Here is a 24,405-nt window from a genome sequence, read left to right on the forward strand (position 1 = left end):
CCAAAGCCTGGCATATTACCATGACAGCTTTACAGTGAGACACCAGTCCAACATGCTGACATCAACTAAAAAGGCATAGCAACAACCCAGCCCTTTCACATACTTTACGAGTACAATGTGTTAGTGTTAAGCAATATTTGAAGAAATACTAGGCAGAATAGTTCCCAGGAAGACCTGGATTCTGTCTTTATGCAAGCAAAGAAGTATATGACAGAAAAGATAAATCCTAATGACATTGTTGATGGCCCACCTAGTCAGGGACCTGTTGTGAGACTGAAATGTAAGAAACAACTCATGGAAGACTGTCCTCTTTGTTCTTTTCAGTCTGTTTGCTCTACTTTTATGTTGGTGAGAGTTGTTTGGTAATAATAAGTAGCATAATAGGGTAAAAGGTTTGCTTATTTGTCATCTAGTGAAGATAGAGAGGTACGAAAAAGCCGTGCCAATAATGACCTGTATTAAAAAGGCTTGAGGTGGACATTGTACTCTGCTGGAACGACACTGAAGCCCAAAAGCAATGGCACACTTGCACTGTCAAGGGTCTGTACATTTCACAAAGAAAACAGTGCTTAATCTCTGGAAATGGACAGATAAAGGGTTCAACTCAATCTCTGCTGACATGCAGTCCTTCATCGCTACTTTATAACATTCACATCTTATGCAATTCACTCAGCTCCCCCCCCACCCGCTTTGCCTTGTTCACAGATGGAAATATTCTGCTGGCTTGTGTGCTGTAGCAGCTGCTCCTCTTGACATTTCTGATGCAGGCTGGGATACAGACCCTGAGAGTTAGTTCTAATGAAATAGCTAATATAACCCTTCCTCTCCTTTCCCAATATTTCATGTGAAATAGATATTCTAATTTAGGCAATCATTCCTCTGAGAAGTCTTCCAAGGTTAGTGGAGATTCAAAAATAGTTCGAAACAGCAACAACCAAACCAGGAGTGCTTCAGGCTTTAATTTTCTTCCAACAGCTTTGGCTGTTTATTAGAAGAAAGTGAATGTTATTTCTACCAGGTATCCTGCAAGGAACTTCAGCCCATTAGTATTTGCTCCCACATTTTAGATGGGTGCCCAGGTAAATAGAATAAGGTAAACAGAAAGCCAAATTCTGGTGCTGTAAGTAGGGCTGTGAGTCTATAGGACACAGCACAAGAAGACAGTGTGATTTCAGCCCACTGGATGCATCTGTAGCTCAGAAAGTTCCAGGGAGAAAGTGTGTTTACAGAAATTAATAATATTGCATTTATATGATAGAACATCCAAGCTGAGGTTTCATCTGTTGAAGGGAGAAATAAAGCACTGTTTCTTAGGTAGGAAAATGAATACAGTGGTTGCAACATGAAGAAGTGGCTTACTTTTGGCAGGCTATTTCTCTAATGGGCCTGCAAGAGTGCTCATTAGGAGTGTTTTAATCACATCCAGTGACCACTGAAGTCTCTGTAAAGACGGCCTCCATTAGTTCCCATCACCATGCAAATACACAGCCCATTCAAACATTCAGGTTTTTTCAAGCTCCACTGAGACCACTGGCTAACAAACCCATCAGCATCACACCGAGCAAATTTGACAAAATAAGAAGAAAGCTGCATGTCAGTCAATGAGACCTGGGAACAAGAGAGGTCTACCTTGAATTACCCTTTTTGTGCTTCTGTCCATTACCTGAAGAAATGTGGGACATCTGGGAAGTAGGAATCGCAAATGCAGTTACCCACTCAGCTGTGACAGATCCAGTTTGAGTTCTGGTTGTATTGCTCAATAATTTCTTTAAGGAAAGGTATGTCACAGTAACAGTTAATTGAAAAATGGTAATTGACATATATACTCCATCTCAGCGATTGGAAAATGTTCATTCCTGGCACTGGAAAGAGACAACAGTCTCCTTGTCCCAGGTCATTTTACAGCTCTATTAATCACCTGTGTTTGCTCCAATGGAGAACATGCTTACTGCAACTGCTTTGTCTCATGCCTGCATATATTTTCTTACCCTGATTCTAGCATAGCCTCCAGGAAACTCCGTCAGCACAGGCAAGTTACATCGTGCAGTTCGCAGAGGCACACAACAACAATGCTTGGCCGGCTCCATTAATATCATCACGCAGCAGATTGATACTGCTTTTTATGCACGTATGTTTTTTCAGATCCCAGGAAGAGCTTTGCCATCATTAACTAACTAAACAGAATACTGATGGGATGCAAGTTTTAACCCATGGTGAACATTTCGCAACACATGAAACCCTGGTGGAGGCTTGCTGCTAGATTACCATGGGCCTGTTTCCAAGGTTAGGTTTCCCCCAACCTGTTTTCCCCATTGGTTGTCTTCTGTATGCTGATGTCTTCTAGCAATACAATTAAAGCAGGGGCTGGGAGAGCAACTAGGGACACCCCTGCCTTGGACATGCTCTGGATTACTATATATCAGGGGTCCCAGCAGTGAATTTCCAGGCAGAAGTGAGGTACAGCCTGTTGATCATACAGCCTCCCCCAAACCTCCTCTCTGTCAATTTCCTCCCTGAAACCTGCATTTTCCTCAAGCTCTAGTATTGATTCCTCAGACTCAGCCCAGAGATTATAAATATCCCCTAGCTCCCACGTTCCAGTTAACATTTTGTGAGAAAAACTGAGGAAATACAGCGACACAGCTAGATTTTATGTGGCATCCTAAAACAGCTCATCAAAAGCAAACAAACAAAATTGCTCTCCAAACCCCAAGCCCTTTTTGAAATGCAGCTTCCCTCCATCTAACTCTGTCCTGCTTTAGAAGTCCCCAGGCATCCACCTGACACAAGGAAGGCAAATGGGCATTTCAAGGGGTAGGTGCTGTGAGACCTGCATCCCTTGATCTAGAGCCCAGTTCAGCCTCTTCCCCTCATACTCTAGCTTTCTTGTGCGTCTCCTTCAGACTTCACCCAGGACAATTTTTAAACCCTTTTTCATCACCTCTTTGGCTTTGCCAAGTTGCTGACAAGTTTCCAGCGCTCCTGGAAAAAAGGGTACTAGTTTGTATTAGGAGATAATGTAGTCAATGGACTAAAACCCATCATGCCAACCAGCAGCAGCAATTGGGAAAGCTGCTATAATTTAAATATTAGGAGGCACCGCAGCTGTAAATCTCTGCAGTGTATGTATACACTGTCATGTTGCCTGTCATGTTGGACTTTAGGGGCCAGTCTCCAAGCAGAGACGCAACAATTTCCTGTCCCTATTCCTGATAAGCAACCGGCAATTAAATCTTTTTTGGATTTTTGCCAAGGGGAAAACAATAGCCTGCTTGAGCACTTCAGCTTGAATGGGTGCGAGCTATTGTGTATCCTCTGCTTAGCCAAATCCTACGAGAGGGCTGGGGGAGTATAGCCAGAATTCAGCGTACATGGAGAGAAGAGAGATGCATATCTGCTTTTTGCTTGTTATCCCACTGGGGAGGATGGAGCTATGGAGATACTGTTGCGACTGTCAGCTGAAGTTGAGAGATCATTTCTGACAGCGGCAGTGTGTATGCCATGAGCATATGAATGTGTTGACCATGAAGTCACTAACTTACCTGAACAATTTTGTTGTAATCTTTAAATGTCAGGTTTCACTCTATTGTATGCTAACCATTATATGACCCCACAACTTAGTCAGAACTTGGGCTAGCAAGCATATGGTATGAAGATGCATCAGGGGGAGTTTAGATTAGACATTAGGAAAAGGTTCTTCACTGAGAGGGTGGTCGGTCACTGGAACAAGCTCCCCAGGGATGCAGTCATGGCACCAAGCCTGTCGGAGTTCAAGGAGCGTCTGGACGATGCTCTTAGTCATATGGTCAAGTTTTAGGTAGTTCTGTGAGGAGCAGGGAGATGGACTTGATCATCCTTATGGGTCCCTTCCAATTTGAGATATTATGTGGTTCTATGATTCTATATCAGACAATAAATATGGTCTCCCCAGCAGTTCTAGAGGTGGAAGAAACTTCAAAAATGGAAAGAGGTAAATAGAGTCATGAAACATAGCGTCCATTTCTGTAATACTAGCTTCGGTGTCCGTGAGACTTTCCATGAAAGTAAATGCATGAAGAAAGAACAGGAAGGTCACATGTAGGTAAAATTCTCTAAATTGAGAAAGCTGGGGTTTTTCGTAAATGGAAAATAAAGATGTTCTGTGCTTTAAGAAACCTGAAATATGATATTATTATATAAGCCAGCTATAGACTATAAACATAATTTGTTATCATATTGTTTTGGTAAATGTGTTTGTCCATCTTCTTTCAAGTTTAGCTGCAAAGGAATTTATTTATTTATTTTTCCAAATGCAATCAAAACATATTTCATTGTGCTTACATGCTAGGAGAACACCTGCCGATTTTCCAATCAATTTTCGATAGTGTGAATGAAAGTCCGAATTTGCAGCTGCTTGTAGTGAGTGCCTGTTTTTGACACAGTCAAACTTTCTTAGTCAGCTGCTGCAAATCAGTCATCATGAAATCGGAAATTCATTGCAGAACAAGGTATTGTACACCACGGGAAATGTTCCGTGACTAACAAAGGATAATTTGTTTAATCTGATTTTATTTTCGAAGTTAAGTGGCTTTTCATTTCTTCTTTTAGATTCAGGAATGAACATTGTATTCGAGTGCTTATCTCCTATGTGTACTGCTTGAAATTGTACAGACGCAACAGCTTGTCTGCAGAGATCGAAACCAAAGGTCAGTTTGCCTAACTTTGGGATATGGGCCAGGTCTTGTCTATGTTTTTCTCTCTCTCTCGATATCACTTTTGTATTGGTGCCAGGAATTAGGATATTCATCTTCTCTAGGTAAACATCAGTCTATTAAAGGAGAATATAATTGCACAGAAGAAGCTAAGATATGTCTTGGGATTAGTGAATGCCTCCTAATTGAGCTTTAGTGAAAGTGGCAGTTCTGGCATTATTTTTATTCACCTTGTGGAAAATTATTGGAGCATATTTCATATAATTAGGATCAAGAATGGATTTGGCATCACTTCCAGCAAATGCCCCTGAACACTAATCTGGTTTATTTGGCACCACTGCTGAAGCTTCTCTTGTGGGGAATACAATGACAACAATTAACCTGGCAGAACAGAACAGAAATGGGAAGTGAGAAATGGTCTTGTCTTTTACCCACATACAGCGTGAAGCGTGACCTCATTCAGCAACAGAGCAGCAGTGCCTTGAATTTATTTTTTTCCCCCTTCTTGAGATGCCCTTAGGAATCTCCCAATTTTTTTACATTTAGCTCTAAAATCCACATTTTTCCTGCTGTCCAAGAGGGCCTGAACAGACACATGGGCCCTATTTTAAGTGTTTGTAGTTAAATGTGTTGGATTTAACTGGGTGCTGTTGAATGACCAGAAGATTCCTTCACTTTCTAGAACTAGACCAATATTGTCTTTCCACAGCTGTCAGTTCAGAGTGCAAAATCAATGGTAGGATTTGGATGAGGTCTTTAGGTTATTACACCAGGAGGTACATTTCTTTTTATTTTAAATAATCACATATGGTGTGTACAAGCTCCAGTTCCTAGTAGGCGCTGTTTGTTCCTCTTTATTGCAGTGTTTTGGACAACTCATCAAATCCCTTTCCCCCCCCACCCTTCGTCCACTAGTTAGAAATACAGCTCTGGCAATATGTTTTCAGATTTCTAGGTCAGGTGCAGTGACAATTCATCCATCTGTAGATTTTTTTCCTTTGGTATAGTCGTCAAGCTGGACGATGGTGCAGCAAGACTTGGAAAAACTAGTTTGTTTGCAGGGAGGATGTTTGGAAGAGGAGAATTCCACTAGAAGCAGGACAAAAAGATTAGGTATTAACTTGGGATCTTAAATACTGTAAAGCTTGAGAGACTTAGAAAGATTTACAGAGATGTGGGGGAACTTGACAGGAAAGAGGAAGAGCAGAGTGATTTTGTTTAGCTGCTGAACCAACTGAGACAGCGATGCAGAAGAACTCTGTGGGGACGAGTGAGAGAGGAGGATCCTGTGTACTCAGGAAGCCTTAGACTTAAGCCTGAAGAACACTATCAAGCAGTGAGGAAATTTAAACAGGAAATATGTAGTGCTGCTTATTGGTAAGGTTTTTTCCCTAGAGCAGTATATTTCTTTTGCAGGATGTAGGACCTAAGAACACAAGAAATGCCTTGCCAGACTCGTATTCTGTCTCTGATTGTGGCAGTAGGAAACACCATCCAGGCAAGAATGCTCATTTAATTTAGGAATAGTCACAAAATCTGCCTCTGTTTCCTCTGTCCCAAGTGGCTGGAGAGGTGAGCTGGGAACCCTGGAGCACTTGCAGTACTGGAACTCATGGAAGGACTTTGCTTAAGCTGCTGAGCAGCCCAAGGGGGCAGCTGTGCGCCTGAGACATATGATTTCTACACAAAGTCCCATTTCTTCTAGGGGAAAGACAGAGAGAGCCTGTGGCCAAGGGACATGTGAGAGAGGCTGAGAAAAAGGCAAGTGCTGTGATGCACTCAGATCTAGAGCACCTGAAGAGACTCCTGTAGACTCAAGGCAGTGGGGATCAGGAATAAAATCCCACTGAAAAACATGCTAGTGTGTGTGATGAGTGGCTGGAGATCACAGGATTGTATTTCAGTCACATTATTAAAAATCTTTCCAAACACAACAGATCTGGGGGAAGCTGTCAGGTCTACCCCCATCTTTTCTGAAATTTTGGGAAAACGGAAGACACTCGCAGCATGTCCTGACCATTAACACCCCTCCTCCCCTCAGCCCCCAAAGAGCCTTAGGCAAATGCTGAATCTGAGAGCTCCTCACAGAAAGTGTCCTTCCATTATCATGAGCTCCAATCTGTGCTCTATCCTTTTCTTCAACAGCAAAAGAGGGATGCGGTAAGTAAATTCCATGCAAGCTGTTCACATCAAAACCAATGGCTGAACTTGTAAGATTGCTGTTCATGGTAAAATACCTTGTTTAGTAAGACAGTAGCTGCCTACAGCTCCTGGAGTGACTGTAGATGTAGCCCAAAGATGAGCATGTTGCAAAAACCTAGCTGTGATGCAACAAGTAACTGACTTGCAATAGCAAGGCCCACTGTGGGGAAAAAATACGCTGTCACAACGTCCCCAGCCAGACAAAAATGAGAAACTTCCTAGAAACTGCTGATCTGTGATTGTGCAATGGGAACCCACCTAGAGCCTCCGTGAGACAAATCAACAACTGGCAGGCACACATCTTCCACAAGGAGTGGAAAAGACTAAGCAAATAGGCCACTTTTGCCAGGTGTAATTTCTGCCAAGCCATTTCATCACAAACTCAGTCCTCCACCAAAAATCTGTGAGGTTTTCAACAGTACCAGCCTTGTCAGGTGAGCCAGAGGAAGGGGACTGGTTATTGTCAACACAGCTGCAGTACCACAGCCAATTTTTCCTATTCTGTCCCAAAAAAACCTCATTTACGAAGCAGAGAGGAGCAAAGGGCAGGACAAATGACGCTGCACCCGGGAGGATCTGACCCTTGCTCTGGAAATGCCTGGTGTGGAAGGAGCGGCAAACCTCTAACACCAGTCCTCTCCACTGCTGCTGTCATCAGGGAACTGAGCTGTGCCTGGCTGCTGCGACTGGTCCCTGGCCCATGTTGTGTCCCTCCATGGTCCCCCCCATGGTTTTATTCATGCTGTTTCCTCTTGTTCACCCCTCCACAGCATCTGCATTTGGAAGGTCATACAGGCCACAGCGCTGCTCCAGACCCACCCTGTGCAGGAGATATTCTGGCTCATTTTTCAGTAGTTTGTGTTAAACATTTTATTTTTATGCAAATGTGCCATTGTACCCTATTTTTAAACTCAGAGGCTCTTGAATTCATCCTTAGCTAAAAATCTTAGCTACCCACCTTCCGGCACTTAAGTTTAAAAACTCTGGCCTGAATCCTTCATGTCCTCTCTTGTGTCAGGCATTGCACAGCCCTCAAAACAGTGACAGCTAATACACTGCATATGCTGCAATACCCAGTTCTGTGAGAAAATGTGGTGTCACCCTTAACCATTAATTTCCTTCTCTCTTTTTCCAAAAATCTGTGTAATAACAATTAGTACAGCTTAAATGTGTACCTTACCTTTTTACTGGTTTCAGCCACAAATATTTTTACCACACACTACATCTGAAGTAGAAAAATAGCAATGTTCCCTGTCAGCACAAAGAGAAGTGAAAGATAATAAATCACTGACTTGTAAACTACACCTGAGAATCAATAAAATGTAAACAGCTACAAAATAGAAGGTAGAAATACATTAAATATGAATGATAAGAAGAGGAATAAGACTGGAAAATGATAAGGCTATGTATTTCATTACGTGAGACAGAAGTGACGGAGAATGGTTCTGGGTTGGTAAAAGGAGAGAAGTTCTTTGCAAACAAAATGGTATCTGACCATGTATCCCCGTCTGGTATCCCTCTAATGGAGATAGAATATGTCATACGAGTGTCAACAACTTTTAGAAACTTTACACATCGCTGATTACAAATGAAAATGTAACCCAGTCTACACGTGTTTTAGCTCTTATCTCTCCTCCAGGGGAAAGCACTAAAGCCTCAGCCTGCCATGCAAAATGTAGTATTCAGACATCTGTGACCAGTATGTGTAGAGAAGAGAAGATAAGGTGCATACCGAGCCTACATCTGTGACAGGGGTCTCACAGTCTCTAGAGACAGATGAATGAATGCATATGGAAACTGACTGAAAATTTTCTAGTTAAACCTTTGCTTTCCCCAAAAGTATTTGCTCTCAACAGAGTATTTTCTGTTTGGAAGGAAAAGCTCACCAGAAAGATTTTAGCCTCAATATCAAATAGGTTTCCCCCCTGCCCTTTCTTTTTCTTTTAAGAAACAAATAGCCTATTCTTGAGCAAAGATATTATGGATACATTAAAGACTCCCTGGAGAAAGTTCAGCCTGCTGGCCTGCCATGGAAGGTAAGAGGTAAACTGTTAATGGTTGCAAGATGACATTAGAAATATGAGCTGTGAGAGAGATTTGGATCTTTGAAGAATAACTAGTCCTGAACAATAGCAGATAAATAAATCAGAGCAAAGCCATGGGTGGCAACAGTGACCTGCCAGTCAATATAATAAGGAAAACAGCCGTACTGGTCAGTAGCCCATACTGGCAGTGTAGGTAAGGTGAATAAGGTAGACTGTCACCTTCAAATTTCTGAGCAAGGCTCTTGAGTTCTACAGCTAGAAGTACAATCAGCTTTGTATGGTCAGCAATTCATTTTACCACTTTAGAAACTGAAGAATAAAAAAATGCAAATGCACTTTTGATGTGTTGATTACTTAGGGATGTACAAAACCCTGAACAGTGGTGGTAATGAAATGTCTCCTGGGTGCCTTGGAACATCGCGGGAGGACCCAGGCGAGTTTCCCTAGGAAACCAGAGATGCACTCCAAAGCATGGGCAAGCTTGGCCAGCTGACAGCCACTCAGTTGTGCTCCAAACATCGCTTCTACAAGGTATGTGATTGAAGTCCAGAGTGTAGCTGGTGGGACTAATTGTGGAAAGCCTAAAGGAGGTTGGGATAGATTTGTTCCTTGTTGCATAAATCTTCAGACCTCTAAAAGAAAGAAAAGACTGATTGCTAGTTATCCAAAATGAGGGGGAAAGAGGGGTGAATAACACCTTCAACTAATCTAACTGTTGATCTTAGTCCCAGATTCTCCTGGCCTAAATTCCACCTAAATCCCTGTGTCTACCATTTTCAATTGGCTGGTGCCTCAAAGGCTTCTGAGTAATTGTTCCGGAGATGTGAGTAAGGCTCTGAGCACAGAGCCACTTGTGTCCACCGGTGGTCAACACTAACCAGTCAGATTTATGTGGAATCTACTCCTGACAGAACTGGGCCTTAGGATTAGACTGTACCTCCAAGGTGCTTATGAAGGAAGATGCCTGCAGACTGAATGCTTGTCCTTTCCTCCTCTAACTTTTAGACAAAATGACCGATTTAGCATCTCTTGGGAAATACAATTTACCACCTCTCCTAAACCTCACTCTTTTTCTGTATGCCAGAAACTCCAGCCCCATCCTCATTGGGTTTGCTCAGGAGAGAGCTAAGGCTGTACCTGTGACTTGCATGGGGAACGTGAAGAGAAGAAAATAATTACTTTTGCCCTCCTTGGCAGCATGATTCCCAAACCCTTTGCAGATCCTTTGACTCTTACCACAAGAAGTAAAGACCCTTTCAGTAAGGGCAGAACAGTGGAATTTCCCACACAACTATGGGAGAGATGACACGATTGAACTTCTTTCCAGTTGCATTTCTCTGACTCCCTTAGAACAAGCCCCTGGATCTACCGAAGACTGAGAAGCAGTCATAGAGATTTCAAAATGTTGTCTATGACTCAGCAGTGAGTTCTTCCCAATAATCTGTGGATGAAATATCCTAAAGATTAAGTATTTGAGGATTGGGCTGTCTGGAGTGGAAAGAGTCTGCCACATATGAACTTTCTTACAGAGCCTTCCATGGATTGAAGAAGCACTCTTGTTCCTGAACTCCTGTGCCTTGGTATGAGATAGGGCAGACAGGTGTGGCTATAACTCCACCACAAGCAATAAATACATTTGGCAGCTAGGTTAGCATAATTGCTTGCCTAGTCAGCTAGCATGCAAAGTGCACAAACAAGTATCATAACAGTTTTATTACATGTACATGCTTGTGTTTCCTTGAGACGTGATAAAACAAACAGATCAGTAATTTTAAAGCAAGCAGTAAAAAACCTGAAATATGCAATGAGTAATTTAAAATAAATGTTGAGAAAATGGTGTCTTTAAGAAATCTTCTCCAAGCTGCACCCCAATTATATTTTATCGACTTATGAAAAAAACGTATTACGACCTAACGTATTACTGGTTACAAAAGCTTACATTTAGGTAGCTTTTGTTTTGCTCCATTATGAAATATACTTCACTGCAATAATTTATACTCTTCAGTGTAAAACCATCAGGTGTGATTCCACCTGGAAACATGTGAAATGGGTGATTGGTTGAGAAATGTCCCCACCCTTTCTTTGTTCAAACAACAGACAAGGAATGTGCCTTATTTCTCAGGTAGAGTATTTCATTCTTGCTGATAAGATTGCACAGTGCCTTTTGAAGACCTTCAATATTAGTGAATTTAAAATCTTTTAAATACATTTCTAACAATCCGCTATAATTCCACAATTTTTACATGAGCTAGCTAGCAAGTTTGTTAGTCAAAACAAAACAGGTAAAACATATTTGATGTTACATCAAGATGCACTCAGCTGTTAAATCAAATAAAATGATCTGTTGGGGTTTGTTCATTTTACAAAAGGCACATTGTGTATGTTTCAGTGAACAGTGGGAGCAGTGAGCAAGATGTGACTGATGTAGTCTGTCAAATCCTCGGTTTGATTTGTAATAATGGGGTTGTATTGACATGAGACTAAAATATAGCAAAGCATATGCTCACTGTGAGTAATATAGACTCATTTATACATTTTAGTAGTATTAAATAAACAGTCTCGATCATTTTCTAAAATAGTCCTACAATTAATGTGGTTACAGTGCCATGGGACAAATACTGCTTTGCAGGCAGTGATCAAACTGAGAGAAAAAAAATTCAACCCTTTTTTTTCCCCTTGAGTTTCCAGTCTTCAGCCTGGTGGAGTGAAAGGAGTTGAAATAGCATACGTTTTCCTGTTGTGGGTCTAAAGAAAGACTAATCCTGGTCTTTCTCTGAAACAGAGAACAAGCACAACGATGGCTTCATGACATAACTTGTTCAGTTTCAGTCCTCAAAGAATCTGGTCTCTTTGATTCTCAGTCAGATTGTTTGCAGGAAAGGGCTCGGGAAGACTTCAAGAAAACATTGACATAGTTTCAGAGGTGCCAGTGACAAATTCATCTCAGCTATAAAATAGCTACTTCAGGAACACAGAGAAATCCATGCATTTATCTTGAAGAGTGGCAACCCTTCCACATGAATATTCTAATTAGGAACCACAACATCCTATTTCTTTTTTTAATACCCTAGTTGTAAATGGACAACAAATGTTATTTTCCAGTGGTTGAGCAAGAGAACATCATTGTTTAAACATGGAAATGGAATTTAAAGTTCTGCATTCAATTATGTTTGGGGTTGCCTTGCATTTGGAGTTAAACCTGGAGATTTTGAAAAAATGTGGCTCCAATATTGTTTCTCTTTGTAAAATGGGAAGAATGTTAAACAACGTATCCAAGCTGCCTGTAACAGCATGAAGATTGTCTAAAACACAGTAAACCTCTTAGCTGTTCAAATAATCGTGCATTGTGTGAGCCCAGTTATTTTGCATTGTTTGAGTTTCCAACTGCTATATTACATGACAGATCTTATAAACCAGAAGTATCTGAAGTCTTGTTTCTATTTCTTCTCTTTCCTTTTTTCTAAGATACAGTTACTGTGAAAATGGTTCTTTCCTTTCTTTATCTCTCCCAGAGACCTCAATTTCTGGCACACCTACTCAGTGTCAAAAGCAAAGTAATTATACAAAAACCATATTTTTTTTCTTTCCAGCCTGAATTGAGAAATTCTATACATCTACTAGTAACTTCGTAAATCAGAAATCTGATAAATTAAACACACAGCATTCTTCTTAGGCCACCTAAAGAAAAGGAAGACTGAGTACAGAAAGGAAGATGGAATGGGAGGGAAAAAACCCAACAAAATAGAAGGACTGTCTCCTGGGCTTTAAAGGCACAGGCCAGATTGAAGATGAGGTGTAGGTGGATACAATTTCCGCAGCACTGGTAGGGAAGTGCAGGCCAGGGCTGGAGCTGTGAATTCTTGGGAATGTGCAGCTTAAAATCTGCCCTCCCTGGAAAGCTGCTCTGCCCTTTGCTGTTTGTCCCAGGGCGTGAATTTAAATACAGAGCTTTAACCATTCGCTTTTACTGTACTGGCAGAAGTCATTTTGACTGCATTTACTGCAGCACTACAAGCAGATGTGTAGGTATTTAGTATGGCATTCATCAGAATACCCCCCCCCCCAAAAAAAAAAAAAAGAAATCGGACAAAAGAAACCCCACGTCCCAAATCCTTTGTTGACATGATTTTTTGAAATGTTTCATTTCAAAACTAAAATGTTGCACTTGTAAAAATGGCAACACTGCCCTTTTAGGTGAACATCACTTATTCCATGGAAACACATTTTGCTGTGTAAAACATGATTACTGCTGTTCTGTGACTACAATTGCCCTCAAAGGTGCAATTCTCAAGCTTTCCTTCCAAGAAATTGCTTATTTTCAAATCCATGGCATTACAACATTGAGATGTGGTTTTACAGGTCTTCAGCTACAAGTCTCCACATTGCACCCTGTTATTTTCTGCAGTGTAGTGGATGCGATTAAGTTTTCTTGTAAGTGCATGGAAGGAACTATGGCTGTTAAGGGTATGTATTCCTGAGGACCCTTCATTAGGTAATGTATGTTTGAACATACCTAAAAATAAGTAGGAATGATAATACTGTAAAAAGCTTTTAAATATTTATTTTTTAGGACATGATGGTCTTATTTCATCTGTTAAAGTGGCACAGTGGAATATAGGTCATATCCTAGTCATTAGCACTTATGCTTCAGTAGCGAACACCAGGGTTGAGTAATCTGTCACATGATCAGAATTCTAATTTTGATTTTAACACAAATTAATTATGTACTTCTTTCCTGTAGCAGCAAACATATGACTGATTTTCTACACTTCCTTCCATTTAGTGTATTCAAACTCCATATTTCACAGAGAAATTGAAAGAATCCTTTCTGCCATTTATTTTCAGAGACCCTCTCACCAGGGATTTGCTCCTCAGAAGGACAATTTTTCTAAAACCTACCTTTCCATTTTCCTCCCAGGTCAATGCCACATTCTTTATTCTTCTACCCTGCCAAGGTGATGGGGCATTTTGAGAATCTGCTTCATGCAAAGTCTTCCCCAGCCAGGGTGTCACCTGCATGAGGAAATCTGGCACTTTGTCCCATACAAAGACCTCCCAACCTTTCCCAGAACAGACAAAGACAGAGAGTACTTCTGAGTTGAACTCATGACTGCTATAAAGTAACATGTTAGCACTAAGTAAATTTTTCTTCTGAAACTGACTCACTTTTTCCTACCCTGGCTCTCCTGGAAGAGTTACTGGGAATCCCTAAATAACTTGGGCCAAGCCCAAAACCATAAGTGAAAAGGAATGCAAATCACCAGCCTTAGAACCACTCCTAACCTTACTATGTTTAATTAGTTTATCACTTAAAATGCTAATGGCATGTCCATGGACCTCGTGCCTCTGCCTTCCCTTCCTGATTCACACATTTTTATCCTTTCCAACTGAGGTATTAGAAGGCCATATCATACCTTACTTCATTCATCATTTCTATGCCTGATTTTCTTTTAATGTCCTGTTCCTTCCTGAGTGAAGCAGCAGCTTGTGAACTGTGTCATCAACTCACCAGAACTAGATGTGGGACAAAGGTATCACAGGAAAGGTGAAGTTTCTGTACTGCCTCTGTGCTAACCAGGACTTGGAGAGGCTGCACGTTGGGTCTCAGTCCAATATTTTTGTCCCTCTTGCCTGGGGTAAATCAGGTTGGGCCATATCCCAGCTTTCCTGTCAGTACAGGGGTCCCCTGTATTGCTGCTGCCTCTGCTGTTTGTGTCACCAGCTGGACTAAAAAGCAAGGGAGGAGTTAGGGGATGCGATACATGCTTCCTTCACAGTAGGCAGCAACTCTAATTGTCCTTGGCACCAGCAGGAAACACTGCTCTCCACCCACAGCAGGAAGCACACACCTTCTTCCTCCACGGCACTAAGGCACCTCTGGCCTTGCTTTGTGTCTCTCCTCCCCTGGTACAGGCTGTGCGTGGGTGTTTGCACCCCTTTTCCTTCCTGGAGGGAGGAGAGACCTTTGGAAAGACCTGCAGCATGGTGGAACAACCATGCAGTGGTGGAAAAGCACAGTATTCCGGAAGTGGTCTGAGCGCTGAGTAGAGGGTGGTAATCACTTCCCCCAACTCCTGGCTGTGCTCCTGCAGACACAGCCAGGGTGCTGTTGGCCTTCATCATTGGCTTGGGCTCACCCAACTGCCCTCAGGACCCCAGGTCCTTCTCTGCAGAGCTGTACCCTGCAGGGTGTTAGTCTGTCCCAGGTACCATTTGTCGTGGCTGAATTTCATGAGGTTCTGGTCATCCCACTCCTCCAGCCTGAGTCCCCCTAAGTGGCAGCTCTACCCTTGAGAATGTTGAGTCATCCCACCTATTTGCTGTCATCCGCAAACTTAATGAGAGGGCACTCTGTCATCTCCTCTACGCTTTGATAAAGATGTTAAGTAGGTCAGGTCCCAGGATAGACCCCTACGGTACTCCATTTCTTACTGGCCTCCAGATAAGAGTACAGCCCATTAACCACTGTCCTCTAAGCCCTATCATCCAAACAGTTTTTCACCCATGCGGTTGTCCACCCATCTGTACAGACCATAGTGTCTTCATTTGGATACAAGTTTTTGGTAGACAGTGTCAGAAGAAATGATATCCACTGCTCTTCCTTCATCTACAAATCCAGTCTTTTTATTACAGAAGGCAATCAGGTTGGTGAGGCGTGATTCACCATTGGCAAATGCCCAGAAAATTGTTCCAAGAGGACATGGATTTCTACACGGGCTGCAGCGAGGCTGATCAGCCAACGGTTTCCCTCTGGACTTTTTTTTTTCCCAAGATGGGCACAACATTTGCCTTTCTCCAGTCACTGGGGACCTCTTCCGGTCTCCATTATCTTTCAAAGGTAAAAGCGCAGCCTTGCAGTGACACCAGCCAGCTCCCTCAGCACCCCTGGATGCAGCTCCAATGGTCCCGCACATGTTTATGGGTCAAGTTCTCCAACGTAACCCTCACCCATTGCTGGTAGTTCTTCTTGAACCCTAAGCAAAGAGCTGGGAGACCCTGTTGGTAGGGCTGAGGCAAAGATGGTTCTGGGTACCACAGCCTTCTCTGTTTCCACTGTTACCAGACCATTTGCAAGCCCACATTTTCCTTTTTCAGTCTTTTACTCTTGGGGTTGCGGCAGAAGCTCTTCTTGTTGCCCTTGAGATTCCTGCCAAATCTTAACTCTAGTTGAGCTTTGACCTCGGAAAAGAGACTGTATGTGATTCCTTTGGACATTTGCAGCGGTTTCTGCATTGGCCCAGAAACCCTGAGTCAGCTACCCTGATGGTGGAAACGTACAGAACGTTCAAATGCAAGCACCGAGACTATTAAGAAATGTAATATCTGAATGTCCTGCATAAGCTTTGGTATAAATTGTTCTCTTCTATATCTGTCTGAAGGCAGCTGCTTTGTTCTGCTTTGTCAGGAAAACTGTTAATAATTTAATAATGAAAGGGAACTAATGAGGCCTATGGATTTGAGCCTCATGCTCAGATTATCCAGTCTCTAATGAAGTGTGAATTTTGACTGAAGCTTTTTCCACCCTGAGGGGAAAAAGCCACTCTCATCCATGCAGATTCTCCTGTGACTAATAAAGGGTGAGCTCACACTGCAGCTTTTGCTGCACAGGGCGTACAGGTAAGGTTTCTCTCCATTGCCTAGCCTCAGTTTCATGGCACTTATGAAAACGTGTAATTCTGGAGATGTCTACCCCTTTAATTCAGATTTGACCAGTGGGTTTGGGAATTACTAAGTGGAACGGACAGACTGCCAAAGGTTGGTCCAAAGTCATTATTTAAGCCTCATGCGCTTTGAAACATCCCAACATTTACACTGTTTTACACTTCAAACACATCTCATTGGAAAGGTGCAAAACAATTTAAGTATTAGCCTAATTTTTGAAACAGGTGAACCATAATGATTAATCTTTTGAAAAACATATCCCTTCTCAGATCTATAGGCTAACAATTTCATATGTGTTTATATACTCCATACTTTTCATAGATGGCTTACACGTTTAGTATCTTATATAAAATAAGGCTGTTTCTAATGTAAGCAGGTAAGACTTCTGTAAAAGGAAATATTATCTACCATTTTCTTTCAACAATAAATTAAGCTTGGATTTAGCAAAGAGGAATGTAATCTGGTCTGATTTGGATGCACACATGCCATCAGCAACCCTCAGATGGATACATGAAGCTGTTGCTGTAGCCTTTCCTAGACAAACACACGCAGGCTATGACCGACTATCTTGTTTTAAAACCAATGTGGACTTAGGGCACCAATCTTTTATTGCGAGGTAAGCCAGGTGAGGCCAGCCAAAATCAGCACTGCAGTGCTGACCTCCCCTAGCAACCTAGCTGCAGCTTGTCTGATTTTACAGGCATGAAGCTACCACAATTAATTAAGTTTTCACTGTGAAAAACCTCACAAAACCAAAACAAGGCCCTGTTGCCACTGAAGATAAAGCCCAGTGGAGGTGACTGTATAGGTGACGGGAGATTTACGTTAGCCTGTTGGAGGCATGGTATCCGTCTCACCCCACCAGTGTGTGATCTACTGTAAGCAGTAATAAAACTGCCTGAAAAAAAAGGCAAACCAGCATGTACTGACTTTCAGCCTGCTGTGACTGCCAGACTCCTTCCAGTGCCTGTTGTCTCCCCTTGTGCTGCACGTATCCTTGACCGTCTTCTTTTTAGCCTCACACATGCTCATCTGCAAAGACTTGTCACACTGAGTAAATGAGGGTGGTTATTGCAGTCTCTTACATCAGATTCATCTCATAAATTCAGCAGTCATCAGTTGTGTTTTACTGGTATCGAACTGGTATAAGAGTGTAAGAATCAGGACTACTGAATGGTCTAAATGATGACACAATGAAGAAATTATCATTCTTGTGAGGAAGCAGTGATCAGAATCAACATATCCTGAAATCCTGATTTTTTTTTCTATTTCTTTTTTTAAACCTTAAAATATGAAATCATGAAGTCCTTTTTATTACATATGATCCCACTATTTCAGTTTAGTAATTTCCTGAACTGTACTTTCTAGTTTAGTTTGTTCACAAATGATTGGTTTTGACCTAAGGAATTCCAGGTTAATTCAATAGCCCCTGCTGTACAGTGTAATATAAGCTATTCACAAAGGAATGACATATAGATTTTGTCAAAGCATGGGGAAAAGTGAAAAGCATTTATCAAACATTTTCTTAAAATTGGGTTTCACTATAATGAGATTTTGTATTCTCTCTCCATGTACCTTGATTGGCCTTTTCTATTTGGAAAAAAAAAAAAAAGGGTGTGTGTGTGTACTTTGAAAAGTACCACTTTTAAGTCTTTCCTTTCCCTGGCTATTCAAAGATTTTCTTTCCTTCATCTTTGGAGGAACATCTTGCATTATTTTTGATGGTCCAAGCAACTGCTTTGCTCATACCCCTCAGCACGTAGGAGCCCAAACACTTCTGTAGCACAATCGTTCAAGGTTTTTCCCTCCCCTTCAGTACATCCACAGCCGTTTCCCTCTGAAACACCCGCCAGGTTCATTCCCTGGCCTATTTTCTCCTCCTAGCCTCAATGTCATCCTTTCCTTCCACTACCCCTACTTCCAGCCGACCTCCACCATCCATCTTGATCCTGTCCCCCTCACCGCAGGGGAATCCAACGGCGGAATGCCTCGCTGCCCGCTCGCCATCCCTACCCACCTCGGCGACCTGCCCAGCACACAAGGGGCACCCGCCATCTCCATGCTCTCGTTAATACGCTATTATTCCTTCCCCCTCCTGACTTGCGATCCGATCAGCCAGGAAACACAGGCGTGGCTATTTCACCACGTTAATTAGCCCTCCGCTCCAGCACCCCTTCCAGAGGGAGCGGGGCGGTGGGCCCGCCGGCTTCGACCCTCTCCTCAGACCTTCAGCGGTCAGCCCTCCTCTCCTCTCTTATTTTTGCCATTTCCACGGGGAATTACTCGGGACCTTGGGTACGCGGGAACCCAGAGCGGCCAGGAAGGGGACAAGCCCTGCCCCCGAGCACCGCCGGACCACCCCGTCCCCTCAGCTGCCCCCTGCCGCCCTCCCCTCAGGCGGCCTCTCCCCCGCTCCCGCCCCGCCCCGCCGCGCTCCCCCTTCCCCCATTGGCCCGCCGTGACGGCAATGGCGCGGCCTCCCCGCCGCGCAGGCGCAGCGGCGGCCGGCTGGCGGGCTCGCGCGGCGGTCCGTTGCCCCGCCTCGCCCCCGCCCCCCTCCTCCCCCCGCCCAACGGCTCTCCGAGAGCCGCCGCCGCCGTTGTTGTCAGTTGCGTCTCGGTACTCGCTGCAGCCGCAGCGGCGGGGCCCGGCGGAGCGCTAAGCCGGGCAGCCAAGCGCGGGGCGGGAGTCACCGCAACTGCCGCCCCCACACGAGCTTTACCCACCCCCGAGTTTACCCGCTGGGGTCCGCGACCCTCTCCCTCCGTTTCCGCCGCGCTCCCCGTCCCCGCCGCCGCTCCCGAGGGCGGTCGAGGCGGGTGCTGCCCATGCAGGGGGCGGCGCGGGGCGCGGCGGCCCGAGGAGACGCCGGTGCTGCAGGCGGTAAGTTGCCGGTGGGGTTGGGCCGGGTTCAGCTCGGGCTGGGGCGGTGGGGTGTGGTGGGTTCCTTGCATCCCCTCTCTTCGCCTTTCCGTTTCTCCCGGAGCCGGCCTCGCCCGCCGAGCTCCTCCCGGGCGGCCCAATGGCGGCCTGGGCCCAGGATAAGGCGGTGGGGGGACGTCTCCCGGCCGCCGAAGGTCGGTGTGTCGGTGCCGCCCGGGACTCTCAAGCCCTTTCCCTCAGGAGAGGGGTTTGGGGGGGAGGACGAAGCGGGTGTCACGGCGGGGACGGTGTGCTCCCGGCGGGAGCCTCCCATGCCCCCTGGCGCGCCCCACGCGAGCCCTTTCCCCCTGCGAGGGGTGCGACGCGTCCCCGCGGCACCGAGGCGTGCGTGTGACCGGCCCACCCGCCTGGCACCCGGCCCCACGCGTGACTGTGCCCCCCGCGCGTCCGACCTCGCCGTCCGCCCCGGAGCACCGGACGCGCACCGCGGGGTCATCGCAGGAAAAGTGGCGGCGAGTTCGCTCCTCCGCCACCCTGCTGCCCTCGCCAGCTCCGCCTCGTATTTTCCGCCGCTTGGGAAAAAAAAAAAAAGATAAACAAGGGAGGCGAAAGGCCTGCGGTTAGAGAGTCGGGCCGGTCACGGGTGCGTTTTTGGGGGAATGACGGTGCATCTTACCCCTCGGAACCAGGTGCGTAGCCAACAGGTTTGCTCAGAATGCGAGCTGGAGGCTTTTCTACTCGCAGAGCTGGAGCGTGCCCCTGACAGAGGCTGGAGGCACAAGTATCCCTTGTTCTTTGTCAATACGTGTATTGCTTCTGTCAGTATGCTTACTGCATCGAATTTACTGCCTTTAGATTACCCAAGAAATCGGTCAGATAAGTACTTAAGTCCTGGAGAGAGGTCTTTGTGCTTTTTGCTTGGGTGGGTTTTGGCACTCCACTAGTTAAATTTATGGAAGATTACTTTTAAAGATGTTTGTGGTTGATGTACAGTCTTGGTAATAGCTGAAGGACAGATGTGTGGTTGGTTTTGGTGTGTGTGTTTGGTTTGTGTTTTTTTTTAATAAGTACACTGGATAAAGTATTGGAGGACATCCACTAGGGAAAAAGCCTATGTTGGCCAGAGGATGATTGGTGACAAATGTGACCTATTTTCAGACTGGTTATTTTTATTGGTAAGGGATGCTAGAACACCTGTGAAGGAGAAAGCTTTACATGGGATATAGGCGTATAAAAAGCCTTGGATTTTTGCTTATGCATAGATACTTTTTTACTGATCATCTTGCTTTCAAGAGCTTATTAGGAGTAGATATGCAAAGAAGTGGTTTCCTCAATGGTACCATTGCAGTTCCTGAAGCAGCTGAAGTGTATTGTATGATATACAGCCATCTAGCATGAATGAATTGCGTGCAAATCTGCTTACGCCTGCCCTCTGTAGTGCAGTCACTACTTAGTCATATAGGCTGCTTTTTGGAGTTGTTTATTATGGATATATTTAGATTTCCAGGCTCTGGGGAAGGACCAGTTTAATGAATCTCAGCGAGATGAAATCTATAGAGAAGTGTTTACAAGCAAATGTTTATTATGTTAGAATTAAGCAGTTCTTGCAAGGCATGCACCATTAGGAACTGGGTTAATGAATGGTGGGGGTTTTTATATAGCTATAAGTATATCACAGAAGATGGGAATTTGGCTGCTGGTTATTTTTGTACTATTGCTGATCCTTAGAAAGAAGGAATCTGAAACGAACTCACAAGACCTCGCAGTCATTGCTACATAATGCAATCAAATTTTACCTTGTGGAACGTGTTGAAATGTTAACTTAAATAGGCCAATATCTGCCCCTTTTACTTTTGGTGCATGGAAACATCCAGATTTGAGGACTCAACATCTAAAGCTAAGGAGGAGAAAGTCCAGTCTTGTCTCATACTTTTCCTGAATATTCTAAAAGGCTAGAAAAGTGGTAGAATGATGGCATGATTTTTCAAGTGGTTGGGGAAAAAAAAGCTAACCTGATTGTTGGAGTAGTGCCTGGTAGGCAAGGTATCATCTAAGACAGCACATTCATCTGATTCTTTTAAGAGAACCTTTGTGATCCACACCTGAGGCTTCCAACAAAAACAGCAAAAGGGGGAGATGTCATCTTAAGTGGATTTTGGTTTTGGCTTTCTTTCTTTTTACACAAGTCAGAAGCAAGAAAGTACAGATTGAGTTTTAGACACTGAAATTTCTCTACAGGTTACTGCTGTTCCTTGAATCATCTTGCTGTGATAACTAGTATTCCCATGTGGTGTGGGTAGCTGTGCTGTAGATACGTAGTCTGCTTTCTGATTATTTTAAACAAATAGCATGTTAAGAGTATGCATGTTAAGATACCACTGCAGATATTCTTCTGTTTGCAGTAGTCATCTTTGTCATGCACTGTTCTGACCAACCTGATCTCTTCTAAGGCTCTAACTCCCTGCCTTTGATATCATATTTGAGTAGTTCTGCAGTCTACACCTTCGGTGTATCATTGTCCTTTTTATCCCACTAGCAACTGTAATGCCAAACTACTGCCTTTGTCTTGCTTTGCTGCCTGCCTTACTTTCAAGGGCACAGTACCCTGGTACTGCTAGCTTTTTTTCCCTCAGAATGTGTCTCTCCTAAAATAATGCACTTTTCCTGGGTTTGTCTGCTTTCAAAATTCTGCTGAAATGCTGTAGCTGTAAAATTTCTTGGTGAACTTCTGTCCATTCCATCTTAATAGTGTTTTTAATTATGTTTTCAAATAAGAAACTGATGAAATGTGGTTAAGATCAGAGACTCTGTCTTTTGTATGTAGGGCTGAACTGCAGTTTATGATGAATATACTGATATTAAATTGCATCAGCTCCTAACTTCAGTAACCTGTGAGGTTCTGCGCATCTTCCATGTCACGCTGCTTTCCAGCACTTAACTGGAATGCTACAGCTTCTGTAATAATGTAAAGTAGCTGTTGTTTTAATACACATAACAGTATTATGTAAGAGCTTAAGAGGATTTGAAAAACTGTATATTCACTTACAATTCTAGGATAACTTACCCTGGCAGAGTTCTAGTACACATAAGTTGATTAAGTCACCAGTGTTAAGAACTTAATGAGGAAAAAGTGCTGTGTAGTTTTTACACTTGTGAAATATAAAGCAGGGCATGTTCGCTTTCTGAAAAGCTGAAGCAGTTGTACAGTGATCTTCTACAACAGCATTAGGGCATGAATGTTGCACTGAATTTGACAGACTGGCTTTTACTGTTCACATATCATTCTGTGTTTTCTGCAGGAGTCTCCTATCCAGTTACTGACTGGACTTAAACCAACTAGACTTTTATAATTTTGTTTCATACTGAAGCATGGTGAATTTCAGATGTCTGCCAGTGCCTAACTAATTTAGGATGCTATAAATGAGGGTAAAGTATTGAAAATTAGTAACTGTAGGTTGGGGTAGGTGCTGTTTCTGAAAGTTTAAGTAGTTTGTATCCTAGATGGACAATGTCAGTATCTCAGAAGCAACTTGACAGAAAACTTCAGTACTGAATTGACTTATCAGAGAGGTTGCTACACAAATGAAGCTTTCTGAAATTTGAGCTCAGAAATAATTCTTAGGAAATTTAATAGAAATTATTTGTAATAGGTACTAACAATGTGTGCACATGCTTGCATCTGAATATTCAAATATGAGTTCATGATTGATGCTTTCATCTCCCTTGATGCAAAATAAAAATTTTTGTGATTCTGAATTTACACAACAAAGATGATGTTAGGTGTTACAACAGTGGTAACTTATTAAAATGTTAAGCCACAGTGAAGTGTTCATTGATTAATGGTGGATTGTTTAGAGCTGCTGTTAGTAATCTTTGCTACACTGTCTGGCATGAGAAAATTATGTGGTAATATTAATGAATAGGCATTTGAAAAAGGTGAAACAATTCTGAGAATTCATGAGCATGGAGCAGAGGAGGTGATTCCTCTAAAGGAGTCTGGACTGGTGGAATAGAAATCTGAGTTGTCTTTTTTTATGCAAAGTTCCTGCAGTAGGTTTTCTGGAAATGAAGATGTAGTGTCCTGTCTAAAAGACAGTGATACCATCATGAATCACAATAATATGACTTCTGTCTGCTACGCAGAGTATTTCTTCATTAGTTTCATGGCCCTAGTTATTTGGGGGGTGTGTGTGTGTGTAAGGAAAACGTGATGGGATTTAGAACAGTAAAGCCTTTGAGAAGCTACTTAGATATTGCTTATCAAGCTTGGAAAAGTATAATTTTGGGCCAGTGAGTCCAACTACCATGAGTTATCTGTTTATAAGATGGTTGACTGAAAAGCTTGTTGGCTTCTGTGATCTTCAGACTGCTTTGATATCAGATCTTAATTGGTTAGGTTTATGAATGTCTGTAACTAAGATATTAATGTTAATTTCTTGGGAAACAGCAAAACTTTTCAGAAATTTCAATGGGACCTGCAAAACATGATCATTTCAATTGAAACTAATTTTTTTATATATCATGACATCACAGGGTCTGAACAAAGTTTTATAACTGATTCACAGATAAAGTACTAGCAGCTATAAAATTTAGAGCAAGTCCTTTTTAAAAGATGTTATTGCATACTACTTTGCAGAAGATGGGGGCAAAGCCATTTGGGAAGGTCTGGTGTTTTCTTCCTCTGCAATAATACTTTAAGAGCAGCCTTAAATCTTAAATGGTGTATTGCTGAAACATCTGATATGGGAAAGGAGTGGTGGTGTCTGTATTACTTTTGTTATTTATTTAGCTACATACCGGGCTTTGAGAGTAAGCACAAGAGGAAAACGGAGACAACATAAAATTACTTGCTTTTGGAGCTGTGGCTGTAGATGGTGTAAAGCTATTGCAGAGTTCTCAAATCCATGGGGTAGATTGCATTT

At 43.1% G+C, this 24,405-nt stretch overlaps 1 protein-coding gene across 2 annotated transcripts in view; it reads left to right on the forward strand.

The window, feature by feature from the left end:
* The first annotated feature begins 19,146 nt into the window (after positions 1-19,146).
* The window catches only part of SNRK (SNF related kinase), a 45,980-nt gene continuing 40,721 nt past the window's right edge, over positions 19,147-24,405 (forward strand). Inside the window, exon 1 of one of the 2 annotated variants that reach the window (XM_064444168.1) lies at positions 19,147-19,483. The gene's annotated coding sequence lies outside the window, so the exon portion shown is untranslated. The remainder of the gene's footprint in view (positions 19,484-24,405) is intronic. The other variant, XM_064444169.1, reaches the window with a different exon arrangement.

This window comes from Phalacrocorax carbo, chromosome 2, assembly GCF_963921805.1.
Source record: "Phalacrocorax carbo chromosome 2, bPhaCar2.1, whole genome shotgun sequence".
Classification (NCBI taxonomy): domain Eukaryota; kingdom Metazoa; phylum Chordata; class Aves; order Suliformes; family Phalacrocoracidae; genus Phalacrocorax; species Phalacrocorax carbo.